The sequence below is a fragment of the Oncorhynchus nerka genome, linkage group LG27 (assembly GCF_034236695.1).
Source record: "Oncorhynchus nerka isolate Pitt River linkage group LG27, Oner_Uvic_2.0, whole genome shotgun sequence".
In the NCBI taxonomy this organism is placed as follows: Eukaryota; Metazoa; Chordata; class Actinopteri; order Salmoniformes; family Salmonidae; genus Oncorhynchus; species Oncorhynchus nerka.
In genome coordinates this window covers 47,902,741-47,926,540 of record NC_088422.1, presented here as the reverse complement: position 1 = coordinate 47,926,540, position 23,800 = coordinate 47,902,741, and positions in this window count along the sequence as shown.

The following is a 23,800-nucleotide window of genomic DNA, read 5'->3' as shown; positions in this document are numbered from 1 at the left end:
CCAGTTTCAACTGTTCTGCCTGTGATTATTATTATTTGACCATGCTGGTCATGTATGAACATTTGAACATCTTGGCCATGTTCTGTTATAATCTCCACCCGGCACAGCCAGAAGAGGACTGGCCACCCCCACATAGCCTGGTTCCTCTCTAGGTTTCTTCCTAGGTTTTGGCCTTTCTAGGGAGCTTTTCCTAGCCACTGTGCTTCTACACCTGCATTGCTTGCTCTTTGGGGTTTTAGGCTGGGTTTCTGTACAGCACTTTGAGATATCAGCTGATGTACGAAGGGCTATATAAATACATTTGATATGATTTGATGTGGAGAGTCTGCAGTTACATCCAAAACCATGTTGTTCCGTCTTGATTCTCCCTTGAGATAGTCTGATTTATATGTCATTGTTATCATGGATTTACACACAGAACTGATGTCCTCTCTCAATGACTTACAGATTGTTGTCATCTTGCCGTTATCCTGTTTCAACTCATCGAGCTGACCATGTGTCACGAGTCCGACCGAGGGTGGCTTCCCTTCCCGGTCGGGTGGCGCTCGGCGGTCGTCGACACCGGCCTATTAGCTGCCACTGATTGTCTTTCCTCCCCCTCCTTGTATGTTTATTGGTAGCACCTGTTTGTGAATGATTAGTTGGGCTTTATTAGACAGCCGACCCGCCTGTTTGTTGTGCGGGATTAATTATTGTGACCTTCGGTTCTGTATGTAGAGGAACATGTTTGTTTCCTGGTCGTGTATTTCAGTTGTACATTTTTCGTCCCCCGTGTTTGGGGCCGTTATTGTTGTGAGCACCCTGTGGTGCGTTTGTGCATTAAAGAGCACAGCATTGCACTCTCTGTCTCCTGCGTCTGACTCCACACCCACGACACCCGGAGCGTTACACCATGGGAGAACTGCACACTGTTCTTCAGGTCCTGGACCTCTCTAGTCAGGTTGTCCATTCTTTTATTAATAGAATCCACAAGCATTTGGACAAAACACTTGAATATATTTCCTTGTTGTTGTAACAACTGCTTATAGGTCTATTTTTGTTCATTTAAAAGACCCTTCACGTGTGATAGAGAGACACCACTGTCCTCAACGCCGGTTTTGGTCTTTGTCATGGTAGCTAGCAACATAGGTTACTTTGTTTCTCCTTGCAGTTCCAGACGGGGAAAGTCACTGGGAAAATTGAAAACAACAAACAGCAGGGATCTAGACAGCCACAAACCCTGGACAATCCTCAGTCCCAGCCACAATGGCTAACCATGTCGCGGGCTGCATTCAGAACACCTCACTAGCTTGATATGCAACTAACTAGCAGCTAGGCTAGCTGCAACGCCAAATAGTTCCTCAGACCAGTCCTTGGTCAGTAGGATCACTGGAAAGAGACAAGCAGTCCCAGCAACTGATGCCAACTGCATCACAGGATCCAAATTAAGAAGCTAGGTAGCTAGCAATAACTTTCCAATACACTTTCAAACAACAAACTTTCCAAAGAAGCAAAACCAAGCTCTTCCTCGTTCCGCGTTCAACTTGTCATAGGACACGTCTAACACTTACTTTTACTCAGGCAGACATACCCAGCAAATACCTTTCCATTTCACAAGCTCCCTATAAACAGCAGCTCCATAAGTTCACTTCATAAATTCCCAACTGTTTCAGATGTTCAAACTCAGGCCTCCCCAATTCACTACATACATTCTCAACTTTTTCAAATGTTCAAACACATTCAACAGTTCAACAAGTTCACTACACATCAATCATCAGGACATTTTTATTGAAAACATATGATTTAATTCAATGGAACAGCTGCACTATCATGTTACATAAGCAGTCACTTCATAGTGTGAGAATGAGGAATGAGGATGTCCATAAAAGGGCATAAACATATGACACTAAAAATAGATCATCAATCACTTTTTGACACATGTCCTCTATTATATTCTCTCTTGTCTATATTGCCCAAATCTGCAAGAACTCACTTACTCATTAGGGAAACACGAAAAGCTAACTTAAATCACTTAAATCACTGCAAAATACCAACAGCAAACAGGTTCGCAGTTAGCTCATAGCAACACATTAAGATCCACCTGCCTCACTGAGCCCAAGCAATGTAATGCGGTCCTTCTCATGCAGAACCCTGAGTGGCCATTTAAACCCCTGACTGAGGGAAGTGAATTACCCTGGACCCTGGCATCCCCGTAACACTGACAATCACACTCAGATTGCAAGGTTCCGGCGCCAATCTTCACCTGATTCCCAATATGAGCCACTAAGGATGGTGTCAAAATCGCTCTATTTTCTCTGGGCCCAGCATTAGAGATTGCAATATGAAGGAAACAATAAAGTGGCATGTTTGGTATTATCTATACTGAGATTAGGCCTTTGATAATAAAAATAGTGGCCTATATGTTGTATGTTTGTCTACGATTACTGAGGATTTTTATCACTTAAGAATGATGAGGTATATCTCTCTACCACTCTGTACCTACATGAGTAGCCTATGCTCAACTATCACCAAAAAAGTTAAATCCAAGGTGAACAGTCAGGTTTCCCACTTACCTATATGTTGTGGTAGGAAAACCTTATTTGTGCTCCCATCTATAGCTGTATTCCTTTCACTCACCAACAACAAGCCAACAGGCCCTACTCTACACATCATCAGAGAGAGAGAGAGAGAGAGAGAGAGAGAGGGGGTGAGGGTGCAAAGAGAAAAGGAAGAGAAGGAGAGAGAGAAGAGAGAGACATCTCCGGGGGATGACAAGCGTACATGTTTTCATAGTGCTATAGAGTCATCACAGTCACAGATAATAAGTCTAAGCATACACACACATTTTTTGCACCCACACACATGTGCACGCACACACACACACACACACACACACACACACACACACACACACACACACAGATCCAGAAGGCAGTTGTTTCTCATCGCCCCTCACACAGCTCTCACAGCACCACCACCACATGTCTCAGAGATCACATTCGTGATTACCTTGAAGCTGCACCCAATTATAATTAAGGAGAAGATGGGGCCTACCGCATGAGGAGAGAGAGAGGGAAAGTGTGTGAGAGAGAGGGATGACAGTACTCTGCAACACAGGAGGATGAAGACGAAAAATAGAAAAAAAAATATACAAAAGAATCCTGGGGTACAGACAGAGAGAGACACTCAGAACTCACAGTCACATTTCAAAGGGAAATCACAAGGGAAACAATATGTTTGGTGAGATAGGGACTATTATGTCCCCTGCCTCTCGCAGGCTATTATTCACCACATTCAGCTAAAAGGAAGTCAATTTGATGAGAAGCCAGAGAAATCGCAGCAGTGAGGAGAGCTGCTTCAGATGTGCCCGACACCTCCAGGGGGATTTTCTCTCTCTTTTTTTCTTACCCCTATTTCTATTCCCTATTCCTCTTCAACGGCAAATGGAATTCAAACTTATTAAATGTGATTCGGACAAGGCCGGGGAGGGCAGGGTCTTCTGGTAAATGGGGGATGAGGGAAACGCTATTAACACAGGACTACATTTCATCTTAACTGACTTGCCAGTTAAATAAAGGTAAAATAAAATAAATGAGCATGGATTGGATTGCACAGTAGGCTATATCAGTCAGAGAGATTATCTTGACTGGGAAAGCATTCAAGCTGTTATGATTATTTAGTGATACAATCATAGTGTTCTTTATAAGATGACCTTTTGTTACGGTTTTCTTCCGTCGAAGGAGAGTCGGACCAAAATGCAGCGTGGTAATTTCCATACATGTTTATTGAACGACAAAAACACGAACAATACAAAAACAACAACCGGACCGTGAAAACCTATACAGCCTATCTGGTGACTACAAACACAGAGACAGGAACAATCACCCACGAAACACTCAAAGAATATGGCTGCCTAAATATGGTTCCCAATCAGAGACAAAGATAATCACCTGCCTCTGATTAAGAACCGCCTCAGGCAACCATAGACTTTCCTAGACAACCCTACTCAGCCACAATCCCAATACCTACTAAAACCCCAATACAAAAACACACCACAAAATAAACCCATGTCACACCCTGGCCTGACCAAATAAAGAAAGAAAACACAAAATACTACGACCAAGGCGTGACACCTTTAGTACCTCTGCTTGAGTACTCGGTTACTTGTATGCTGGTTATTAAATGTTTTTAGTTGTGAAATTGAAATTTTAGTTGTGAAATTGAAATATTCTACTGAAAGAAACTTTTCGATGTAACGGTTTTCTAATGGTGAAGGAGAGTCGGACCAAAATGCAGCGTGTATATTACGATCCATGTTTTAATAAACAAACGTAACACGAATGTAAATACAATTACTACAAAAAACTATAAACGTAATGAAAACCGAAACAGCCTATACTGATGTAACCTAACCTAGACAGGACCAAGGACATCAAGACACTAAGGACAATCACCCACAATACAACCAAAGAATATGGCTGCCTAAATATGGTTCCCAATCAGAGACAACGATAACCACCTGCCTCTGATTGAGAACCACTCCAGACAGCCATAGACTTTCCTAGAACACCCTACTAAGCTACAATCCCACTAACATACACACCAAAACCCCCAGACAAAACACACCACAATACAAAAACTCCATGCCACACCCTGGCCTGACCCAATACATGAAGAAAAACACAAAATACTTAGACCAGGGCGTGACATTCGAAGAGAATAAAATGTACTGTTACCAATCGTTCTTCCTCTTATCTCAACCAAATATCTTGGCATATAAGATTGGAATTTAAATAATATCCTTTGGAGATTTTGTGCTGTCAATTTTTGTGCTGTTATTGTTCTGTCTCCCTATCTATCCACAAAAGCTACAAGCTACGCGTGGATCATCAGACAAGATCTCTCACCAGGATCTGAGCACCATGATAATTTACTATTGGGACTTTACCACACTTTTCAAAGTTTACTATCCCTCTTTTGGTCATTTAGTGCACTCATGTGGTTATAACTACCACTACCATTATCAATCATCAAAGTAACTGAACTGAAAGGCCGTTTTGAAACGCACATGATTTATGGAAATAAACAGCACAATTATAAAACAGTGCATCAACTCGTAATTTCATAACAAAATTACAATTTTATAACAGATCACAATATCAAGCAATTGTCAAAGAGTCCAGCCAACCTAGTCATAGACTGTTCTCTCTGCTACTGCAAGTCTAGGTCCAAAAGGCTCCTTAGACAGCTTCTAACCCCAAGCCATAAGACTGCTGAACAGTTAATCAAATGGCTACCCGGACTATTTCAGGTCTTTCTTGGAAAATAGATTTTATCTCAATGAGAAAAACCTGTATAAATAAAGGTTACATAACAATTATTATATATTTTTTTGCATTGACCCCCTTTTTTTAAGCTACTGCTATTTTCACTCTTTATTATCAATGTATAGTCACTTTACCCCTACCATATGCATATTACCTCAATTACCCCGACTAAACTGTACCCTCGCACAATGACTCGGTACCGGTACCCCCTGTAATATAGCCTCATTATAATTGTTTTTACTTTTTTTAACTTTAGTTTATTTAGTATATATTTTCTTAACTGTTATTTTTCTTAAAACTGCATTGTTGGTTAAGGGCTTGTAAGTAAGCATTTTCAGGGTAAGGTTGTATTTGGCGCATGTGACAAATGCAATTTGGTTTGATTTGATTTATATATTTGGGCACAATTTAACACTTTAGTAGCTTCCTCCTTTGGAAAAGCATTTCAAAGTTGTATTTTAATCACGTCTCTTTCACATGTGGTTGGATCAGAATCCCCATTATAATCACTGGCCGGTAACGGAGAATTAAGTAAAACCACATGTCCAAATCTCTGTCTCCAACCATGGCTAATTTAGGAAAAGGCCAACTTTATCTAGCTCACGATAGATAACCTACACATATAGAGGGGCGCTATTTCGCTCGCTCGGATGCTTTCTCCGGGGGAGATACGTTTTTAAATATGGTGTATGTGGACACCCTTTCAAATGAGTGGATTCGGCTATTTCAGCCACACTCGTTGCTGACAGGTTTATAAAATCGAGCACACCACCATGCAATCTCCGTAGACAAACATTGGCAGTAGAATGGCCCTACTGAAAAGCTCAGTGACTTTCAACGTGGCACCATCATAGGATGCCACCTTTCCAACAAGTCACTTCATCAAATATCTGCCCTGCTAGAACTGCCAAGTCCAAATGTAAGTGCTGTTATTGAGAAGTGGAAACGTCTAGGAGCAACAACGGCCCCAAAGTAATAGGCCACACAAGCTCACAGAACAGTATCGCCGAGTGCTGAAAGAAATAGTCTGTCCTCGGTTGCAACACAACTGAGTTCCATACTGCTTCTGGAAGCAACATCAGCACAATAACTGTTCGTCGGGAGCTTCATGAAATGGGTTTCCTTGGCCTAAAAGCATAAGATCACCATGTGCAATGCCAAGCGTCAGCCGCCATTTGACTCTAAAGCAGTGGAAACGCATTAATCTGGCTGTCCGACGGATGAATCTGGATTTGACAGATGCCAGCAGAACGCTACCTGCCCCCAAAGCATAGTGCCAACTGTAAAGTTTGGTGGATGAGGAATAATGGTCCGGGGTTGTTTATCATGGTTCAGGCTTGGCCCCTTAGTTCTAGTGAAGGGAAATCTTAATGATACAGCATACAATGACATTCTAGATGATAATGTGCTTCCAACTTTGAGGCAACTGTTTGGGGAAGAAACGTTTCTGTTTCAGCATGACAATGCCCCCGTGTACAAAGTCAGAAATGGTTTGTCGAGATTGGTGTGGAAGAACTTGACTGGCCTGCACAGAGCCCTGACCTCGAACCCCATCGCACACCTTTGGGATGGATTGGAACACTGACTGCGAGCCAGGCCCAATTGCCCAACATCAGTGCCCGACTTCACTAATGTTCTTGCGGCTGAATGGAAGCAAGTCCCCGCAGCAATGTTCCAACATCTAGTGGAAAGCCTTCCCGGAAGAGTGGAGGCTGTTATAGCAGCAAAGGGGGTATGGGATGTTCGCGAGCAGGTGTCCACATACTTTGGTCATGTAGTGTACATTCAGCCTCTTTTGAATTTAAGGACCATTATGAAATACGGAGAGACGAAAGATATATTATTTTAATGTTTTTTTTACCCTTTTATTATTGGTCAAATTTTTAGGGAAGCACGGCTTCCCTTGGCATCCACGAATACAACGCCACTGCTCCAGAGAGGAAGTTCCAGAGAGAAAGTTGGCTTCGGTTACCTTCTCTTTGAGGGTTCCGATATAGCCCAGATACAGCCTGGTAATTTCACAGGTGGTAAGCAGAACCACCCCAGTCACAAGGAGAGCTTGGTAGTAACCAGGCAGGTAATACAACTATGACAAGAAAGACTAATAACGCATTATTGATTTGGGTATGCTATAAATACTAAACAAACATTGTGGAACCTTGGGGCGACCTCTGTGAAGTCATACGAAGAACCCGCCTTCTGATTCAACATGACAACAGCTGAGACCTACCAGCATGGGAACTGGAATATGTTGAAGTAGAGGAGCATCTGAAGGGGAAGGTGGAACACCAACTCATTGATTGGAATATAGAAACAAAGCGATAGATTGACCATAAATCAATGTATATTTGAAGCATATAAATTTGAATTATATAAATACTTTCCTGAATATCCAGACACTCTCCAAAAGGATGTGAAATATTTTCCTAAAATACCTCTTCAAATACATTTCAGAGTAACAAATATATTGAATACATAGGCTATTTGAAACGGGCATCATATAGTATTCTGCCTATTCTTGGAATCAGGCCTAGCTGTTTTGTCATCTTGCTCCCTGTTGTAGTCACTGCTAAAGTCCCCTGTCCTGTTGTTGGTGAACACAGACCCACTGACGGAAGCCAGGCCCATATGCAGGTTCTTGGGTGTGGGGGAGTAGAACACAGGCATGGTGGCTGCCCAATATAACCATGCCTGCTATCAGTTTGTTTGTGTGGGTGAAGGCAACAACAGTGTGTTTGTAATGGTGTGTGTGTGATTGAGGGCTGTAGGGATTCATTAGTTAAGCAGACAGCAGTGTCTGCTAATTAGATTGTCAGAGTGGAGAGAGGAGGGATGACAGGGGGATTAGTGCCCTAGACAGACATAGCTGTGTGGTGGCTGTGGCTCTGCACTCAGTACTTTGTTAGGGTTTTAATACATGGGAATAGAAGGTTTCATGTCAACCAAGTTTTGAAACGTCAAATTGAACATTCCTTGTGAAAAAAAAAACAATAGATAAAACCCATCAATAGGGACAATTTTCCCAGCCAGATCATTTGGTTCCGTGGAAGTTGTAGGAACATATGTTTTTGGTTTCATATTGATTGTGAGAACGAAGCCATATGTTCCTGACTGGTAAAACTGAACATTTTTTTAATGTTCTGAGAACAGAAGTGAAAAGTACATTTTTAGGTTGCAGAGGGGTTCTGAGAACATTTTACTCTGGTTGCTTGAAAGTTTTCCCGGGGGGTTTTATTAATGGCCTGAGAACGGAAATGATTGCTACTTTCGATTTAAAAAAATAACTTCCTTAAAAACATTCACTGAATGTTTCAATAAAACACCATCTCATTTTAGGTTAACTCTTTAACTACAATCACAGATAGGACACATGGAAAGTAATTTATTATTTATTGTGACACAGCATCAGTGAGATTTGAACCTATAATCTTCTGTTCTCTATTGATGGAATTATTCCACTGCGCCAACAGGATGGAGCGAACATGTTTTTTTTTTACACATACAAGGCTGTTCATTTTAGTCTATTCAAACAGACCCAATTTCAAAGAAAACAAGCACTCATTAAGATCAGGTATGCCCAATAAGTGGCCGCGGCCAACACACCTGAACACACTTTACAAAATAGAGGATGGAGTTTTGTTGATTATGAGAACCGAATGGATATGTTTTTATTAAGATTCTTAGAATGTTCTTTGAACGGTATAAAAGTTTTGTGTTTTTTTTAATGGAAAGTGTTCTTAACGTTATCGGAACAATTTGAGAACATGACTTTAAATAGAACAATGTAGGGCCTGTAGGGCCTCCCGAGTGGCGCAGTGGTCTAAGGCACTGCAGTGCTTGAGGTGTCATGAGAAAGCGGTATAAGCACTGCGGTGCTTGGCTATCATGAGATAGCGGTATACATTATTTTTTCTTTACCTGTAGGATAGATTATGCAGAAATTCCCACAGAAGAACATTGTTTCTTTAGCGTTCTTGGAACAATTTGAGAACATGACTTTATATAGAACCATGAGAAAACCTGTATGAAACGTTATGCTAAAGTACTGAAATTCCCACAGAAGAACGTTGTTTCTTAGCATTCTTGGAACAATTTGAGAACATTACTTTTACATAGAACCATGAGGAAACCTGTAGGAAACGTATTGCTCAAGTACGGAAATTCCCACAGAAGAGCGTTGTTTCTTAGCGTTCTAGATCCATGAGTAAACATTCCCAATGTCAAACCAGTTGGAGAATGTTCCTAGAACACCCCCCCAAGAAAAATGAACCATGTTTGAACTTTCAGGAAATGTTTTGTTAAAGTAATAAAATACCAAGAAATACATTTTTTTGTGAAGTTCCTTAAATGTGCTGAGAATGTTCCAAAGCCAAGCAGCTATCCTGCACCATTCCCAGAAAGTTGTGGGAAGGTTGTATGCAAAATAACCGTAGGACATCTTAAGGCAGGTTATCTTTTAAATCAACATCACACATATTTGCTACACTAACTAATATCAATCGTTACCTGTTGAAAATTTGCTCTGTGACTTTAATGAGATGCAGATAAATCATGTTTTGATGGAAGATAGACAGTGTGGTAAGCGTGTCATTAGGAATTAGAATACTAGATGGACATGAACCTTCTTACGATGGTATAAAGGCCAGCCGTTTAGGTCAGGGAGTTGGTCGACCATGGTTTGCATGTGCTGTGATAAGATGTAGGTGTAAAATAATGAATTTGAAGAATTTAGCTGCACTGTATGTTTGTTAGCTAGTTTGCCTGCCAGTTTAAGGGGAATGATTCCATTTATTTTTCAAATGAACTGCCATTATTCCAATATTCCATTAAAACAACGCAGCAATAAACTGGCAGAAATCAGTTGGACTTGCAACAATTACTGATATTGTGTCATATAATAGCACTCATAGCTTTCCAAGAAAACAACAATTGAGACATGTATGGTCTGCTTACATCTATTCTAGATGCCAGTTAGACAGAAAATTGGTCAACAACCCATATCAACTGAATATATAATTATATGACAATACTTTAGGTTGACAATAATTCTACTACATACTTTCTGATATTTCACCCACCTTAATTTTACTTACCTGCATAAGTCAAATCTGGATTATGTCAATTCTGCCATTCACGCCAATTAGATTGGTTTTGGATTTCTCCCTGGCCAATCTGGCTGCCATATTCACCCCATTCTAACATCGAGTGTTTATTACATAGTCATTTAATAGGATCTATATAAAATGGTAGTAAGCAACAAAAAGTCAGTAAGAGAAACATTTGACGTAACTTGTGAAAACTTTTATTGACAAATTCATGATTCAATTCATGTTTAAATTACAGTGAGACGGTGTGGTAGGGCTCTGCTTTGCTCAACTGCACAGAGTCTGTCGTCAGACTGAGGCCTGGATTATGTTGTGGCCTTGGGGCCTCACTCATCATGTGTGACAGGGTGCAATGACAGAGTATGGCCACAAGATGTCCCTGTGCTTACAGCTCATCTCTGGGGGCACGCAGGGGAAAGTACTCAAACTGCTCCAGTACCTCCTCTATCTTCTGAGATCTATTGTAGAAACCCAGCAACACAAGCAGACTGCTGATCTCATCCACGTTCATGTTCTTTACAGGGACAATCTGATACAACACACACGCAAAATGTTTACATTCAGTACAAGCGGGGAAACCATAATGCAAGATTGAACAGGTTCAGAAAATATACAGCATCACTGTCATGCCTCTTTCTCTTTAACTGTTTCAAATCACACCTATATGTTCCTATTTTTTATTGTGTAATGTCTTCTTGCAATAGTTATGTATCCCTTTCTAATTTTGTCATGCTTGAGTCAAGGTCAGAAAATATATGTTATTTACCCAACCATTTAGCTGATAATCTTTGCCTGACCTTTAGACGATATTGTAGCGATCTTAAACAACACCCATCAAGAGGTTCTGACTTCTTAGCGTAAGAGTTAAGGTGTTGGCTATACAATAGCTGACCCTGGGTTTGAGGCCTTGTCAGGCCTACCCCCACAACCACTACATTGGTGTCAGAAGTGGGAGGCCTTTGGAGAGGCATTTACATGTAAGGTACTTGGTATAGAGAAGTGTGGGGACAAGTTCTCCCAAAGGAAGGAGCTAAAGTAACGACCTTAACCCAACCCCCTTGCGACTTTGTTGAATGGTTTGTTGCTCTTGGCATAATGGTGAAAGTGTTGCCTTGTTAGTCACTGGACCTACTGTAGGTTCAAATCCCAGTCAGAGTTACCCTCTGAATTTGCTACAATATGTAGCATCTTCAATGGGAATCATATCTTACCTGAACAACCTCATCCTTATCATTGTAGAAGATCAGATGTGGATTCTTCTCCTCCCCTGTATCATATTCCAGATTGTGACTTCAACGGAAAGGAGGCACAAGGAACATATATGTAGGGCTGGTTTCCTGAGCCCAGATTATTCCTAGTCCTGGACAACAACAAAATCTATTTCAGTGAAGATTCTCCAATAAGCATGATTTTTTGTTATTGTCTAGGACTAGGTTCACTCTCTGCCTGTAGGATACGGGAACACCAACAAATTCAAGAACAATCTACTTGAAGTGAGATCAAACATAATTCAACATACAACACATGATGGATTTGAATTTAGTTGGACCCACATAAAACTGGGTTGTTGCTAACACACATTTTCTTGTTTATCTGGAAGGTCATGAGAAACTACAAAAGGCTTTGGGTGGGTCAAGTTTGGAAAAAAATGACATGAGGTACGATGTAACCATATGAGGCAATGCTAACATACAATGCAAACGATCTCCCAAGATATCATTTGAAAGCGACATAGCAACCATAATACAATTATGATCTAGCCTCATAAATCTATTTAAGATCTACACAGAAACCAATAGAAGGATACTACAATGCCCATCACTCCATGAGAAACGTTTAGAGCTCAGGCATCTTCTTGATGGCTCATCCAACCACACTTGGACCATATGGGAAAAATGAACAGACAATGAGTATTTTTCATTCACAACCACCATGTCTAATCTGTTATCTCAGTTAGGTCAAAGATACTGAAGCCTTCATGTATCAACAATAAATGTGTCTTCCTCCGAAGTAGAACGTTTAACAAAGGTATGTTCAGAGTAGAGAAGTAAATTCATTTCACTAATTTAATCACCACATCATTCACATTTAACTTACCTTAAGTATGCCCTTGGCTATTACAAGTCTCTCTTCAACGGCTAAATCTGTGACATTTTCTTCTGCCGTCCTTCTTGGAGCAGAAAAGGCCAGCATGAGCAACAAAACGGCCCACGTGTTTGAGCCTGAACCTTGCTTCTTGAGTCTTCGATGGAGTTATTCAACAACTGACACAGTAAACTACCTTTCGGGTGACCATGGACACATGTGCTCAGGTTGGACTGAATCAGGTGGCAGGGCCAAGGGGGGAAGAGGGTCCATTAGGAAAATGAGTCATCTTTTTAGTTTGGGTTTTCTTTTTTTTTTTTTCTCAATGACAGACATTATGGGAAATGGTCACCAGATGGGCCTAATACTTGTTCCACTTGAAATGGCTTGAACATAAACATAGATGTTAATGAACACTTTCTATCGGGGATTGGTACCCCTGACTCCGTAAGATATCCTCTCTGTCTCTGTAGCAACCCTCGAGGACACCTGCATCCGTATCACTTTCTCCCAGATCACGGTGCTAGTGAAAACCTACCTCATGGCACACTGCAGTGCATTTTCTTGAACTTGTTAAGCCTGTATGTAATGACGGTAAAATACCTCTGTGCTGCAGAGAATAGTGAAACATAGTAAAAACACTTCAGAATGTGACACTTTAGAGCGTTTCTCCATTTCCCCACAGATGGAGCAACAGTAGAACAACAGTATGTCAGGTTGAAATAAATGCTTACATTGAATAAGCATGCCTTTAATAATCCTAGAAGCCCCCTTGAAATGAATGCAGTCAAATCACATGACACAACAATACAGGAGATGACAAAAAAAAAGTATTCTGTTGTTCCATTCCATAGTAAAAACCTTTGCTTTTCCTTCGTCAATGAAACAGAGGCATGACATGTACACTAGAGGGCGACAACAACTGACTATTATTTCCTGGCAGATTGGCGGGTAAAAATGTAGCCTACTTCCAAAATCTAGCCACAGACAATTATGTTTCCAAGAAAAATAAACCCTTCTAGATTGGAATGCTAAAGCAAAACCATCTCTCTCTATAATTCCCAGGCTAGAGCTTAGAACTTGATGTTCAACCCTTAACATTCAGCAGTTCGGTGTGTGCAAGCCATGATGTGTCAAATGGTGGAGCAGTCCTCATTTTAACAGAGTTTAACAGAGTTTCCTCCCCTTGGCTGTGGCTGTAAATCCACAGCCCAAATTAAAAAGAACCAAGCCCCCTCCGACACGGAAAATAGTTATAGTTTCACTTTAATTTATCTTTATTTGTGTTATAAACCCAGCCATGTTTCTCACAATGTAAGTTTGCTGGCCAAGATTGAGCAGCAGAACAATCCAAATACAATTAATTTTAAACAGCAGGAGAAGGAAAGAGAGAGAAAGGAGAAGATGGGGGTTGGGTATTCTTGGCATGCCTCTGTGAGAGTACTGTATATGTGTGGATGCATACCATATGTTTTCTCCCTGTATGTGTGTGTAGGCCTCCTTCTATGTTGGAGAGTATGTCAGAACAAGAGGTTACAACCATCCATCTGCTGACAATGAGAGGGACTAATGATGGTGAAGAGCTGTAGTGTGATAGGTCACATGGTGAACACTGATTCCTGTGAAAAGACAGGAAAATAAATGCACTAAAAGGAACTCAGTCATACCCAACATAAATAGCCACATTGTCACGTTCTGACCTTAGTTCCTTTATTATGTCCTTGTTTTAGTTTGGTCAGGGCGTGAGTTGGGGTGGTTAGTCTCTGTTCCTTTTTCTATGATGTGTTTTTGTGTTTGGCCTGGTATGGTTCTCAATCAGAGGCAGGTGTCGTTCGTTGTCTCTGATTGAGAATCACACTTAGATAGCCTTTTCCCACCTGTGTTTTGTGGGTGATCATTTCCTGTTTAGTGTTTTTTCATTCACCTTACGGGACTGTTCGTTTGTCGTTTATTGTTTTGTTCAGTATTCAGTTATTTTATAAAAAATATGAACACTTACCACGCTGCGCTTTGGTCCTCCTCTCCTTCCACCGAAGACTACCGTTACACACATTCATGAACATAAAGGCACACGAACCTCCAGGCATCTCATATCTTGTTCCCCGTTCCACAAACTTAAACTCCAGTGTCAAACCTATACAAATTCACACCCCATGCTGCTATATATTTAAAAAAATCACTGTCGGTATTGTCAAATCATCTTAGTCTATTCTTCCATCATCCATTGTACCTATCGTACATCAGACTAGGACAGCGTTTCCCAAACTCGGTCCTCTGGACCCCAAGGGGGTGCACATTATGTTTTTTGCCCTAACACTACACCGTTGATTCAAATTATCAAAGCTTGATGATTAGTTGATTATTTGAATCAGCTGTGTAGTGCTAGGGCAAAAAAACTAAATGTGGTTAGAAGTTTCTACAGACCATGTGACCAGGTGAGAAAGAACTCTGGGCCCTAGTGAAAACCAACTCCTTGTAGGATCTGTATGACATCTGGTATACATACATTATAGCAACAGGCCGATTTCCACACAGAATTGTTTTTATTTATTTAACCTTTATTTAACCAGGTAAGCCAGCAATATGGGGATGAGGTAGTTGGACGGGCTATGTACAGGTGCAATGATCTGTAAGCTGCTCTGTTAGCTGATGCTTAAAGTTAGTGCTTAAAGTTAGTGAGTTAGTGAATTGGTTTTGGGGGTGACCAGTGAAATAAACCTGCTGGAGCGTGTGCTATGGGTGGGTGCTACTATGGTGACCAGTCAGCTGAGATAAGGCAGGGCTTTACTTAGTAAATACTTATAGATGGCCTGGAGCCAGTGGGTTTGGCGACGAATATGAAGCGAGGGCCAGCCAACGAGAGCATACAGTGGTGGGTAGTATATGGGTCTTTGGTGACGAAATGGATGGCACTGTGATAGACCGCATCCAATTTGCTGAGTAGAGAGTTGGAGGCTATTTTGTAAATTACATCGCCGAAGTCAAGGATCGGTAGGATAGTCAGTTTTACGAGGGTATTGTTGGCAGCATGAGTGAAGGATGAAGGATGCTTTCTAGGAAGCTGATTCTAGGAAGCTGATTCTAGATATAATTTTGGATTTAGATGCTTAATATGAGTCTGGAAGGAGAGTTTACAGTCTAAATAGACACCTTGGTATTTGTAGTTGTTCACATATTTTAAGTCAGAACCGTCCAGAATAGTGATGCTAGGCAGGTGCGGACAGCAATCGGTTGAAGAGCATGCATTTAGTTTTACTTGCATTTAAGAGCAGTTGGAGGCCACGGAAGGAGAGTTGTATGGCATTGAAGCTCGTCTGGAGGTTAGTTAACACAGTGTCAAAAGAGCGGCAAGAAGTATACAAAATAGTGTTCGTCTGCATAGAGGTGGATCAGAGAATCACCAGCCGCAAGACCAACACCATTGATGTCTACAGAGAAAATAGTTGGCCCAAGAATTGTACCCTGTGGCACCCACATAGAGACAGCCAGAGGTCTGGACAACAGGTCCTCCAATTTGACACACTGAATTCTATATGAGAAGTAGTTGGTGAACAAGGCGAGGCAGTCATTTGAGAAACCAAGGTTGTTGAGTCTGCCGATAAGAATGCGGTGACTGACAGAGTCGAAAGCCTTGGCCAGGTCGATGAATAAGGCTGCACAGTATTGTCTTTTGTCGATGGCGGTTATAATATAATTTAGGACCTTGAGCGTGGCTGAGGTGCACCCATGACCAGCTCGGAAACCAGATTGCATAGCGGGGAAGGTAGGGTGAGATTCGAAATGGTCGGTGATCTGTTTGTTAACTTGGCTTTCGAAGATCTTAGAAAGGCAGGATAGGATAGATATAGGTCTGTAACAGTTTGGGTCTACAGCTTTCCAATCTTTAGGGATCTCTTACGATACAAAAGAGAGGTTGAACAGGCTGGTAATAGGGGTTGTAACAATTGCGGCGGATAATTTTAGAAAGAGGGGATTCAGATTGTCTAGTCCAGCTAATTTGTAGGGGTCAAGATTTTGCAACTCTTTCAGAACATCAGCTATCTGGATTTGGCTGAAGGAGAAATGGGGAGGCTTGGGAGTTTCTGTGGGGGGTGCAGAGCTGTTGACCCGGTAGGGGTAGCCAGGTGGAAAGCATGGCCAGCCGTAGAAAAATGCTTGTTGAAATTCTCGATTATAGTAGATTTATCGGTGGTGACAGTATTTCCTAGCCTCAGTGCATTGGGCAGCTGGGAGGAGGTGCTCTTATTCTCCATGGACTTTATAGTGTCCGAGAACTTTTTGGAGTTTTTGCTATAGGATGCACATTTCTGTTAGCATTTGCATTCCTAACTGCCTATGTATATTGGTTCCTAACTTCCCTGAAAAGTTGCATATCGCGGGGGCTGTTCGGTGCTAATGCAGTATGCCACAGGATGTTTTTGTGCTGGTCAAGGGCAGTCAGGTCTGGAGTGAACCATATCTGTTCCTGGTTCTATTATTTTTGAATGGTGCATGCTTATTTAAGATGGTGAGGAAAGCACTTTTAGAGAAAGACCTGCTCGCTGAAGTGTTTTAGGGAGTATTTGACTGTGATGAGGGGTGGTCGTTTGACCGCGGACCCATTACGGACACAGGCAATGAGGCAGTGATCGCTGAGATCCTGGTTGAAGACAGCAGAGGTGTATTTAGAGGGCCGGTTTCCACACAGAATCTGGAGCAAGATCAAACATCCATCTAAAAAAGCTCTTCCCTCTTTCCTATCATGTCCATTGTGAGTGTACTAGACTCCCAGCACGCCATTCCGAACATGCATAATGAGGGGAACCAATCGGAAGCCCCTCTCTCTTCCCCAACTGATCTGCAGGCCCCTGTCTGTGTGTGTGTGTGTCTATCCGTCCTGTCTCCTGTCTCTTAGTTTCCTCACACTCAGCAGTCGTCAGGGCTTGTTATAGAGACATACACTTCCTCTATCCTCTCTCTCCACTAATGTGGTGCTGCGGCGGGAAGCTTCACTAACAGTAACAGGGGTCTGGCTGTGTGTTTGATCCTGTCTGGGCCCTCAGGGCTGCAGAGGGAATTAAGGCCTTCCTCCCTGACTTTCTCTGTCTGCTGGAAACACTGCTGCCTGTAAAATAGGGTTGGTAACTGTAGGCATGGTAACATGGTTGCACACTAGAGTTGCATAACCTTGGGGGCCCAGAGTTATTCCAGGTCAAGTAACATGGTCAGGGCAAACTACTGGCCCTACTTATGCTCAGGTCTAAGAACCAAAACAGCCTATACCCTCTGCTGACACATAATACATGTACATCTAATATAGGGATGATAAATTGCTGCTGGAATATGTCCATTTTGAGCATTTGGCAATGTGGCACGAACCAGAGGATGGACATCCTGCAATAATGATAATATCCCAGCTTTAAATCTGTGTTTTCAATTCAGCCATGTGCTAGACTGCATTACAACCCCATAGAATCTAGTCACTAATCTCCACACCTAAAGAAAAGCTTTATGACCCTCAATGGAGAAAACAGTTGTTTTTTCTATTGTGGTGGTGTGAGGTGAGGGGGCTCAGTGTTTACATATTTAGATTTGAGAATAACTAGCGAGTTAGGGAGGCGGCGTGAGTTGACATCATGCCGGATGTGGGAGTTTTGCAATGATCGATGTCCAGCCGCTGACCACATCAGAGAGGCTACGGGGCAAACAGACTACCACTGCTGCTCCCCTCTCTAATCTCAGCCTGCTAATGGAAAACACATGGCCATAGTGTGTGTGTGTGGCTAGGAGGGGGTAATGGCTTCAGTGTGAGCCTGGGACACACACACACACACACAAAGCAGTGACGCGCACTCCCTGTGTTCCATTTAGCGTTAGAGAGTCAGACGGCCATTATCAACCCCTGGAGTCTCAGGCAGAAAGCTGGGTGGGCAGAACGGAAAGCCGTATCATCTCAGCAAATTAAGCCAGGATAAAGAGGGTGTGAATAACCATGACTTGGCTGGAAAAAGGAGAGAGCAAGACAGCGATAAGGCAAGCTATTTAGGCAAGGGGGAAAGTTAGGCAAGGGGGAAAGTTAGGCAAGGGGGAAAGCCAGAGAGGGAAAAGTCCATGGTGGCAACATACGTTTTAGTAATTCTTGGCACAGAAAATAGTCAAAAGAATGCCTGCATCTCATACAATGTACTCAATGTGTGCAACCGCTTGAGGCTTGAGTGTATTTATCAGTATGCTTTTGATTACATTGACTGTAGGACCATTGGTTCAGTGCATAAAAATATACGCTCCGTTGCTCTGAATCATTTCCCTCTCCAGCTCTTGGATAGAACAGAGCTGAATCTTGTGACCATTTTCCATCCCAATCTCTAGAGCATAGTGAGGTTCTCTACTCCAGGTTGGAGAGGAAGTTAAAAAGCTCTGGGTCTGACTCTGGAATATGTGAAAACTGAAACCTGGAGACACACTGCCTCCTCTCTATAGATTGTGGATGGGGGTGTGGAAAGAGAGAGGGAAAGATGGAAAGAAAGAGGGCAGGAGGGAATGAGGGAGACAGTGAGAGACAGAGAGAAGAGGAAGAGAGAAAGAGAGAGGGGAAGGGAAGGAGAGAGAGAACATTTGACTGACCTGTTTTCTATTAGAACCAGAGCTCCTTAATACACTCAGCAGAATTATGCTGACAAAGGGGGAAAAAATAGTTTAGGCTATTTAAAGTCCCAGACGACTGTTTGCATACCACTCTCTTTCCACCAGAAAACAATCTGGATGGAGAGGGATTGTAGATGGATTCCCAATTTATTCCCATTCATCAGTAATGTTTACGACAAGACAAGATGATAACTAATGAATCATACAACTATAATTACTAGCTAAGTGTCTGCATTACAGAAGAAGTGTGGTTGAATGCTAATAAGGTCATTGTCCGCAAGGAAATATAATTAGCATAATACAAAAATACCCATAGAAATCTGTCAGTTTAAGCTAGAGATTTTTTGTTTTTCTTTGCACTGGATGCATCTCAATTGACCGCATCCGCCTATGTAACCGCATCCGTGGTGAAAGGTGACAGAGCTAGAGCGATGTTTACCAGACCATGAGACATCCCGAAAATCTGTAGCGTCCAAACGGTTTGGACTACACACTATTATGACCCTTCTTTGGAAAAAGACTCACAAATACGATGGTGTTCACCGTTTTGCTCTTACGACCCCCACAAGTGTCTTAGGATTCGTCTGAAGTCAGTACAGCGGATCTGCCAACTTCTGTCTGTAGCATCTGAAACAGTTTGTGCTACACACTAATACACACAAATTACCCCTCTGTGTTTTACTCTAGGAGGCCCACAGGCCTCACAAGACTCATCTGAAAGTCCACCGGTAACAGTTGAAGAAATGTATGGAAGCAAATATGGAGACAGTTTAGTAACAAAACTAAGGGGTTAAATACGTGTAAAAAAATTTTAAAAAAATGTTTCATGATCTTTCTTATATCGCTCAGATATAGGATAGACACTTCAGAACAAACTTCCTTTAGATTTATTGAAGTGACTATCTGTTGTCCCATGTAGTGAATATGTTATTCTATGCATTTGTGTCATAGATCCCTCCGGGAACCTTCATTACGCGCACCTGTCCCCTATTCCTACTGATTAGTACTTGATTAAGTGTGCCCTTTGGTTTCCTTTGGGCTGTCGATTATTTTTCCTATGTCCGTTGGTGCCTGTGAGTACCTGTGCTGTGTGTTTTGGACTTTCGTGCCCTTGTGGATTGTGCAGATGATTACGGGTCTTGTCCCGTGTGTTAATCATTGTGCGCGTGTGTATTTATTCGAGGTACTTTTTTTCTTTACTTTTCAACCCTTTTTATTGTGTATGTGTTTATTTGGTCTTCGTCCCCGTGCCTTTACACGGCACGCCGTAATTTGGGCTGAACTAAAAACCCTATTACGCATTCCTGTGCCTGTCTCCCGAATCATTCATACCAACGTGACAAGTTTTATGGTTTAATAGCAGTGAGGCTAAATAAAATGTGTCATCAAATAATATATATATATATATATATTTATTTTTGATACTTCAAGGGGTCTTCAAAGTCCAAATCAAATAGCAAAGTGATCCTTGTTATGACCTTCTTAAAACAATTCCATATAGCTTAGTAGTACCCCATCCCCCCTCCCTCCCCCTCCCCCGGCTTAGACATCGCTTCGACTCTTATGGGTCAATACTGTGCTGGGATAAATGTTTCATTGCAAATCACAACTTTGTTAGCCTACCTATAAAGGCCTTGTTGTTTTGGTAGAGCAGATCTTTTGATTTAGTTATAATTTGCAGAAAAATTTATTATACTGATGTTTCAATATCTGCTGACAGTTCAAACCCACATGTTAAGCATAATTACAGACCCCTTATTCGTTTATTATTTACCCATAATCCCTTTTTGTCTTTCTATGACAAATATATCATAATACTGACCTGAACTTTACTAAAGATAAGTGTTGCCCGAATGTCTATTTGAGATGTCATGCAATGTGGTTGTCTTCAAACCAACATAGTATGTCAGAATATCCAATTTGAGTGTGGTGCCATTGTGAGGGAGTTTTGAGTTTTGGGCTATATTATACTATTATAATGACAGTGTTAAATCACAGAGTGAGTAGATGTCACTGGAAATATATAAACATACACGGGATCCCAGCGTTATTTCCTTATGGTGAAACACTGACCTCAGCATGCTGTGGTTTGTGTGTGTGTGTGTGTGTGTGTGTGTCTGTGTGTCTGTGTGTGTGTGTGTCTGTGTGTCTGTGTGTCTGTGTGTCTGTGTGTCTGTGTGTCTGTGCCTGTGTGTGTGTCTGCGTGTCTGTGTGTGTCTGTCTGTGTGTGTGTGTGTGTGTGTGTCTGTGCCTGTGTGTGTGTCTGCGTGTCTGTGTGTGTCTGTCTGTGTGTGTGTGTGTGTGTGTGTGTGTGTGTGTGTGTGTGTGTGTGTGTGTGTGTGTGTGTGTGTGTGTGTGTGTGTGTGTGTGTGTGTGTGTGTGTGGTTTAGGGCGAGGGAAAATGCCAGCTCCATTTCCAGTAAAAGTAATTTCATAGTTACTGAAGCTCCACATGCTGAGCATTACATTACATTACATTCAATGTGACAAAGCACTAAGATTAAACAATGTCTCTTGCTGTAAGACAATATAATATAATGTTATAATGTGTTGACATGAACATCAGACAGTAGATAAGATACTTTTGAATGAAATGTGTATAGTTTTAAGTCAGGAATTACTATGAAAACTTATGTTGACTTGAGTGAACCTGTACTTCCCTCTCAATGCTGAAATACTCTGCTTAGTCCAATATATCATTTTACAAGTAGTACACGTCATCCATTGAGTCCCGCTCTAATATCCATAATGTATGGGAGAATATAAACACATTTTCTCCATGCATTCTAGCCACAGAAACATTTATATTTTATATATATATTTTTTATCCCATTTTCTTTTCTGCTTTGCATTGCAGAAAATATTTGTATTTTTTCCCTCACTCATACATTTCTTTCTTTCAATTTTTTTTTTTTTTGCAGCTAGGGCTGAAATGGATGCCAGATGTGGATGCAGTCTGTTCCTGTTACCGCGGTAACGCAGGGTTCTGAAAAGACCTTCTAGGTTCTAGGGCTGTTAGCTTGGCTGACTCACTGTTGCTGTTTCTATAGACCTGGCACACTACACAGCCGTAATACGTGCCAAGATCCAAGTTCTGTTTAGACTGTCAGTCAACTTGTCATTGCACTTCCCACCCACTCTATTCCCCCCTAACAGTTTGACTGTCAAACCTGGAAGTTATCCTGTATGGTTTGATGGTTTTTCTAATACTGTAGTTTACAAATTGCATGAGAAGCTTTGAGCATCTAACTAACGAGTAAACACATATTTTCATATTTCTCTAACCAATGTTTCACTTTGGATGGAATCATAACCATCCAACCATCTGTATACAGCACAGGAATACTTCAGACCTCAGGCCAAAGGCATTGTTTGAATTAAACTAAAGTTGATATTTGAAAAGAGATATACACTATCTGCAAACTTTCTCTTTGAAAATACTAGTACAAAAACCTTGTGTTTGAAGATTAGATTGGGCCTGTCATTCTCAAAAGACTCTGATTAAACGCAGATATGCCTTCTCATTCATTCCGGTCTTATAGGGCATGTTGAGGGAGAGCAACGGTGTGACAGATATTGCAATGCTGGGCTGAGAACCTCCACCATCTGTAAATTCCACTCTGACAATAAGTTTGATAACATTCTTACATTCGATAAGTTATATTACATTCTAACATTCAGTAAGTTCTATACAATTCTACTCTGCCAGTTCTACAGCCAAACACTGAATACAGTAGTTGAGTGTTCTTTGGGATGTGGTGAATTAGTATCAGGACCTGCCCTAGCCTTTTGGGGGCGCTAGGCAAGATTTAATTGGGGGTACCCCCACCTCACAGGAAAAACATTTTAGTGGCCCCCTCGTGATGGTGGAGACTGGGCTCTAAAGTCCGATCAATTTGGTTGCATATGCAAATAAGTATTTTGCTGTGCGACTAGGAGTTTTTAGTCGATGTTGCCTATGTCATTTATGCCCAGGTTAGTATCACAAACTGAATTTGGCAGTTAATGGAGGGAGGTCTATTTTAGAAAGGTCTTTACATTAAAAACACAACGTAGAAACGTCATGTGTCAATCAAGACACATTTAACTGCTTTCTCTGGGTCTGACTGGGATATGATTGGCTCAGACCTTCTCTTTGTGGTCACAGTGTGGTCTGAAGCTGCGGTCGACCTCTGTGTCACGTCTTGACTGTGCCCTAGTTTGCAGTCTAGCTGTGCATAGGGTGCGCTTTGTTTAGTCTATGCTACACACACACACACACACACACACACACACACACACACACACACACACACACACACACACACACACACACACACACACACACACACACACACATATAGTTAAAAAAAACATGGAAGTGGAGTACCATGTCAGCAGTGCAGGCCCAAGTCAATGACCCGGTCTTCTGGATTCAATTACCCAACCACATGATCCATCCATACACTCCTGCACAGCCTTCTGCCTTGCTCCAGGCTATATACCCTTCTATCCCCCAAAAGACTACAAATATGCAGCGCATGATGCATTAACTTTGGGGTCCTTAGCACAGAGTTCCCACTGTTTTCCCCCATGAAAGGAGCTCTTGTCTCCCTCAGGAGGAGCCCAGCAGTGGTTCCTCTGTCTCTTCTGCCTCTTTGATGATCAAGTGTGACCGTGAAAAAGTCTCTGTATCCTCTT